Here is an 8,200-nt window from a genome sequence, read left to right as displayed (position 1 = left end):
CCAAAGATGCTTGTAGGGATAAGTCAGATGACTGAGATCTACTGAGGAGATCCGTAATCCACTAGGAGTCTTGAACTTGTTGAGAGGATGATGCTCCAAAGTAACAGAGACAAGTCCCATCAAGTGACCAAGGGACTTACGGTCACTTGACAAAGACAAAGAGGAGGTGTAATAGGTGAAGGGATCTAGTTGATCAAATGGGAATTTGATCAAGCCAAATCAAAGGAAATGGGTTGATTAACAAACAAAGATGCATGATCATACAAAACGAGCCTAAGGTCTCATTGTTAGGTAGCCCAAGAGAAAGTCATGTGGGTGCAAAGTGTACTATCCTATGTCTCATTGTTAGGTAGCCCAAGAGAAATCCATGTGTGTGTAAAAGTATGCTAAACCTAAGCAGATGAATGCAACAGGCATAAAGCAGATGAATGAAACAGATGAATAAATCTACAAGCTCAAAAGTTCAACATGAGCAAAGCAAGTCAAAGTGTGCACAAGGTTCAAGGATCCAAGGTCACTCCAAGTCAAGCAAAGGGCCTAAACCTAAGTCAAAGTCCCAAGTCCAAGAAGTCTTCAAAACTCCAAGTCAAGCATAGGGTTACGATTAAGTCCAAGTTGCTTTCTCATGTTTTGATTCATTAATATTAACAAGCAGATCCATCAAACAAGATAAGAAGCAACAAATGAATAAAGCAAGATAAATAGAGTATGAAATGATATGATGATTAATGGGACAATAAATTAAAGTGCATTAAGCAAATGACATAAACTAAATGACTTGAATTAGATTACGAGAATTAAATGACAATAATGTAAAGAGCAAGAAGTAATGTTAATAGTTAATGGTCAATGAATTGTGTCAGGACAATTTAGCGCTATGTTAAGCAATCGTAAGTAGGCTTATGTAGAAGCCATACCTATCTTAGGCCGGTCAATAACAATGTATGTGTCCGATAAGTTAGAGAATTAACACAAAGTTAATCTCAAGCAACAATGTTACACAATGATCAAAAAGAAAAGAAAATATGAAAATGGAAAGAATGAAGAGGCAAATCAAGGAAACCACATATGGGTCATTCTATTAACAAATCAAAGGACTCGAAATATGGCGCATCGAGGGTTAACCTATTATTGATGCAAAGTATTGAAGATGATTCATGATCATCTATCAAAAGTTTCGGATCAAAGAAGGTCGGGTCAACCTCAAGCCCATCTATCAATGATTTGAAATATGGAAGAAATCATCAATCAAGCAATCAACTCAATTCAAAACATCAAGTGAATATCAAAAATAAAATAAAAATAATTTAAAATGAATTAATAATGATTAATAAAGGAAAATAAAAGAGAAAATGTCAAAGAGGGGTCAAAATATAAAATAAAAGTCCAAGAAAAATGTGAGAAAAAATATGAGATACTTGACCTAAAAAGTTGGGATAAAAAATATTTTAAAATGATTAAAATAAAAATGTTAAAAGAAAATTAAATGAAAAAAGAGAAAATATGGATTAAATGCAAAAATGATTTTAAGAAATGTGGAAAACTTTCATGTGATAGAAAATATTTTTATGAAACAATAAAAAAAAAGGTGGAATAAAAAATAATAAAGGAGCTATTTAAAATTAATTTTGGAAGAAAAAGGAATTAAATGAAATAAAAAGAAAATAAAATAATTCAAATGCAATAGCTAGCTATGTGGCGCGCTCTGATTGGCCAGGAGATTTGAATTTGGCATTGAAGCATGCGAAGCAACTTCATCTTCAACCTCCGGATTTTGATTTTGCAAATTCATGAACTTTTGTTTTTAACACGAACCAAACATGGATTCAGTTGTAAAACATCTCATCGTTCATGTCTCCCGACATCAGAGCAATTGATTTGCTCTGAGCAGGGAGAATTTGCTCAAGAACTAGAAGAACCCTAGTTCTTCAAAGTAAAATTAAATGATGGATACTGAAAATAAATTCCAAGTAAGTGAGGGCTTTTGATAAGTGGAACAAGGCGAGGAGTATGATAACTTGTTTGCTTGAAATGGTAACTCGTAACTACCTTCTCGGTCAGAGCTTCAGAAGTCAACAATGATGGATTCAGAGGTAAGGTTGCAGGAGGATTCAGACCACAACAATTCTAAGACAACTTCAGACGATGCCGATGAAGGATTCGGGGCAAAGAAATGAAAGCAAAAGGACTTGAATCGAGAAAGAGAGTGACTTGTTATTTGGGGTATCAGGCTTCAATGGTTTCAGCGTTTTTTTAGATTTCAAAGCTTGGGAATGAAGGCAAAATATTCCTCTATTTATAGGTAATGTGTTTGGATTCAAATATGTGTGAATTGGATCTGAATTCGTGTGAACCAACTTGGAAAATTTCAGATCCGAACTGTGTGAAATTTTGGTCTCAAACTCGTGATTTTGGAGTTTTGCAAGTTGTTTCATGTTATCATCAGATGTGTTTGGTCATGAGAAATAATTTTGCACACGTGAGAAGTGGTCCCAAGTTGATTTTGACATGTTTCCATATTATAGGTCATGGTGCAAAATAGAGTTCAGGTCACCATGTTCATGCTTAGACCAAATCCAATCCACTCGTGCGTTTTCTGATTTTCTTTGAGCTAAATGATCACTTCATGGAGTAGAACAAGATGAAAAATGAATCAAGTTAAGATTATCTTTGAGGTGAAAGTTACATGCTTGTGAAGTAGGGGTCGTGATCTGGTTTTTAGGTTGGGCAGTTGGTCAAGCACTTTGTAGCATGTTTGGTCATTTTGAGGTCTCATGTTCATGACACTATAACTTTTGATTCCCTTGTGAATTTTAATCCAAACTTGGGCTAAATGATCTTTAACATAAGCTTAAAAAATTGCAAAAGGAATGGGATCAAAAGAGTGCTTGAGTTGCAAATGGCAAGGGTGGAAAGTAGGGGTCATGACAAGATTTTGGCCCATTTTGGCAACTTTGAACCTTGAAGAAAAGTTGTAGAGGATACCAAAAGGCACATTTGACTCAAAGAAGCTTGGAATTTGGATGAATAATGAAGGAGTTGTGGAGTTTGGAACAAAGGCATGACATACTTGCAAATTTGGTCAAACCAACTTGTACCCCTTTGTGCAATTTTGATGTTTTCTTGCATTTCAAGCCAAGATGATGATATAATGAGCATCCCTTGATGAAAAATTGATTAGTGCTTGAGTTATCTTGAAGATAGCTTGAAGATTGGGTGATGTGGCATAAAAATAAACACATGAACCACCTTTGAATCACATGGAGCAATCTTGCATTCCCTTGACCAAAGACCTTGTTCTTGCCTTGATTTGAAGCATGATCACCTACATGAGTAACAAGAACAAACAAGTACCATCTCTCAATGAAGTTAGGGTTAGTTAACAAGCAAAACAAAATGAAACCCTAGTGTTAAGATACAAACCAACAATTTGGACATGCTTGTGATGCCATGACCAAATGCAATGGTCGTGCTGATATGATTTGATATATGAAAATAAGATATGTAAAATAGGAAAAAGGGAGGGTAAATTTTGGGGTATGACAATAGCAACAAAACTTTGGCACGTATAATAATTCAACTCAATAGAACTATTAACTCACATACATGCAACTTACCTTTAACTCAACAATACACATCTTAACATGTACAATTTATCAACTAATACTCACAAATCATAGGCAAATTCATCATAGAATTTATTCATTTTACTTCACCAAAACCATAACACGTCATCGTATAAACACAACAATTTGCTAAACAATCATATAAATCATCACACACATCCATACAGTAGGTAAATGACTATAAACCAAACATTTCACCAAGTATTACCATGAGGTAGCTCTGCGTTGGGCGTGTCATTTGGACCTACGGATCAAAAGACACAACCAAACTTGTCGGACAATGCAACAAAATAAAAGAGGTATTTTTCACTATTTAGCCTGATGCAATCGATTGTCATTTTATGCAATCAATTGTCACTGAAACACATTTCATTATTGACTTCATAAAAAATCACTTTTGTGTGATAGGAAATCGATTGTTATTTGATGCAATCGATTGCACTTATGTCCTTTCAAAATTTCAACTAATCCAATCGATTGTCACTGTTTTTTTTTTAATTCCAATTTTCTCTATTACGTGATTTTTCCTCCAATTTCCAACTTTAACCACCAACAAGTTCCAAGTTTGTTCATTCAAAATCATCCCTATAGATTTCTAACAAGATCAATACATATATCTAAATAATTATCATCAATTTATCCATTTTTCTCATGAATTAAACACTTAGATTCATGCCTCAAGTTACTCAATCTCATATCAATTTTCATGGATTCAATTGATTTCAAGAACACAACAACAACATGTCAACGCACACAGTTTCAATTCACATAATGGCATGTATAAACAGAATTATCATCAAATTTTCATCAACATTCATCATAACTCAAAGGAATAACAAATCCTATAGGAGGTTAAGGACTCCTCTAGCCTATCCATCATACATAAGACCTTATTGAAGGTTATTATCCCCATTGCCTTAAATTTCCAGTAAGTAAACTCCTTACTCAAGTTTGATTCTTCCCTGTTTGAGCCCTAAACTTGTTCTTCACCCCTTTTTTCTCTTTCTCCAAAACTTTTGTTTTCATGTTTTAAACCCAAAAACTTAATACGAATCCTTTTTTATTAGAAACCTAACCTCTTTTTAATTTGGTATCTCCACAATGTCCTCACTTATTCTACTATTCACCAAAATACCCCTCATTCCTCTACTAACTCTAATTTATTTTATTTTTCTTATTTACCAACTAAATTAATTATTTAAATTATTTAAAATATTATTTAAATTTTATTTGCTTCTAATTACTCTACCAACCCATAAAACTCTCCATACACCTTCCCATGACCCACATACTCATACAAGAATCACAATTTATTTATTTAATTAATATATCTCAATAATTAATTAAATATACAAATTCATAAATAATTTAAATTGGGGTGTTACAACTCTCCCGAACTTAAATAATTTTCGCCCTAAAAAATTACCTTAAGTGAACAGATTCGAATACGAATCCCTCATCTGGCTCTCAAACGCCCAAGTCACACTGCCACCAGTCGGTCCTCCCTAAGCTACCTTCATTAAGATAATCTCTTTACCACGAAACCGTTTTACTTCCCGATCCTCTATCTTCATGGGTGATGCCTCAATAGTCATGTTATCTCTCACCTGCACATCATCCACATGGACCACATGAAATAGATCCGGAATGTATCTCTTCAACTGAGACACATGAAACACATAATGAAGATTAGCAAGCAACGATGGTAAAGAAATCCGATAGGCCACTTATCATATCCTCTGCAAAATTTTATAAAGACCAATGAAACACGGAGTAAGATTTCGGGACTTTAAAGCTCGACCAACACCAGTTACTAGAGTAACCCTCATGAATACATTATCTCCCTTCTAGAACTCAAGTTCTTTCCTTAGTTTATCATGATAACTCTTCTAGTGGATCTAACAAGCTCTCTCCTTCTTCTGAATCACTTTAATCTTATTTTTTGTCTGTTGGATAATTTCAGGTCCAATTACAGCACCTTCTCCCGATTCATACCAACACAAAGGTGTCCGACATCTCCTACCATACAACGCCTCCACTGGCACCATTCTAATACTCGAATGGAAACTGTTGTTGTAGGTAAACTCTATCAACGGTAAAAATCCATCCTAAGAACCCTGTTTCTCGAGCACACAAGCTCTAAACAAGTCTTCTAAAGGTTGGATAGTCTTTTTCGTCTGACCACCCATTTGTGGATGATAAGCGGAACTCAATCGCAACTTCGTACCTAATGCTTTCTGCAAGCTCTCCCAGAAACTTAAGTAAACCTCATATCTCTATCAGATATGATACTAGAAGGAATACCATGTAGAGTGACAATCCTCTAAATATATATCTCTGTTAGTTTCTCCAATGGATATTTAAGTCTCATCGAAAGGAAATAAGCCGATTTAGTCAACCTATCGACGATGACCCAAATCGTATCATAACCTTTCGCTTTCTTCGAAAAAACAGACACAAAATCCATTGAAATGTTGTCCCATTTCCACTATGGAATAGACAACGACTGCATCAAACCCAATGGCTTCTGATGCTCAAATTTTGACTTCTAACAAGTCAAACATGCATACACAAATTCAGCAACCTCCTTTTTTATTCCAGGCCACCAAAAGATCTTTCTCAAATCTTGATACATCTTTGTAGCACTAGGATGAATACTTAGACCACTTATGTGTCCTTCTTTAAGAATACTCTTCTTAAGTTCAGGCACATCAGGAACACAAATTTTATCTCTGGATCTAATCACACCATTCTCATCGATTCTGAATTCACCACCATGGTATTGGTTTATTAAAACTAATCGATCAACAAATCTCCAATCAGCCTTCTGTCCTTCTTTAATCTCATCAAGAACAATATTAATGAGCTTTAACATACCTAGCTTCACACTTTGTGACGTGACTTCACAAACCAAACTCAAATCTCTAAATTCTTCGATCAAACTCTAACTCTTTAGCCATTAGTGTCGACATATGCAACTTCTTCCCGTGCAACGCATCGGCTACGACATTGCCTTTACCATGATGATAATTCAAATCGAAATCACAGTTTCTTAACAACTCAAACAATCTCCTATGTCTCATATTCAACTCATTTTGATCGAACAGGTACTTCAAACTCTTATGATCATCGAATACTTGAAATATAGAGCCAAATAAATTGTGTCTCCAAATCTTAAGTGCGAACACAACGGAAGCCAATATAAAGTGTGTAGGATAATTCTTCTCATGAACTTTAAGTTACTTCGATGCATAAGCCTCTACTTGTTCATTCTGCATCAACATACCACTCAGGCCCATCTTAGAAACATCACAATACACGAAAAAAAGGTTCGGTTGTACTCGGAAGAATCAACACTGGAACTGATGTCAACCTCTTCTTAAACTCTTGGAAACTCTCTTCACACTTCACATCCCAAACATAAGCTTGAATCCTCTTAGTTAGTTGATTTAATGGAAATGCCAACTTAGAAAAGCCTTCAATAAATCTACGATAATAGCCAGCTAGCCCAAGAAAACTTTGGATCTCAATGACGAACTTAGAAGTTTCCCACTGTAACACAACCTCAACCTTCGACGGATCCACCCAATACCTCTACTAGAAATAACATGCCCGAGAAAACTCACTTTTTCAACCAAAACTCAAACTTTAACAACTTAGCATACAATTGCTTCTCTTTCAACAACTTCAACACAACTCTCTGATGTTCAGCATGCTCTTGCAACCAGTTATTGTAGTAACCCTCAGTAATATATGATCTCCCTCCTAGAACTCAAGTGCTTTCCTTAGTTTGTCATGATAGCTCTTCTAGAGAATTTGAGAAGCTCTCATCTTCTCCCGGATCACTTTAATCTTCTATGTCGTTTGTTGGATAATCTTGGGTCCAATTACAACACCCTCTCCTGATTCATACCAACTCAAATGTGTCAGACACCTCTTACCATACAAAGCCTCCAACAGTTCCATTCTGATACTCGAATGGAAACTGTTATTGTAGGTAAACTCTATCAACGGTAAAAATCCATCCCAAGTACCTCCCTTCTCGAGCACACAAGCTCTCAACAAGTCTTCTAAAGATTGAATAGTCCTCTCCGTCCTACCATCCATTTATGGGCGATAAGCGAAACTAAATCACAACTTCATATCCAATGCTTTTTGCAAGATCCCCCAAAACCTTGAAGTAAACCTCAGATCTCTATCAGATACGATATTGGAAGGAATACCATGAAGACTGACAATCCTCTCAATATACATCTCCGCTAGTTTCTCCAATGGATAATTAAGTCTCATCGGAAGGAAATGTGCCGACTTAGTCAACCTATCAACGATGACCCAAATCGTATCACAACCTTTTGCTCTCCTCAGCAAACCAGACACAAAGTCCATCGAAATATTGTCTCATTTTCACTTTGGAATAGGCAACGACTGCATCAAATCCAACAACTTTTGATGCCCAACTTTTGACTTCTGACAAGTTAAACATGCACACGGGAATTAAGCAACCTCCCTCCTTCTTGAATTTAACTTTATGTATTTATAGTAACATATAAATTTATTTTTTATTATATGATAAC

This window comes from Lathyrus oleraceus, chromosome 4, assembly GCF_024323335.1.
Source record: "Lathyrus oleraceus cultivar Zhongwan6 chromosome 4, CAAS_Psat_ZW6_1.0, whole genome shotgun sequence".
NCBI lineage: Eukaryota > Viridiplantae > Streptophyta > Magnoliopsida > Fabales > Fabaceae > Lathyrus > Lathyrus oleraceus.
Note: the sequence above shows the minus strand (reverse complement) of the source record.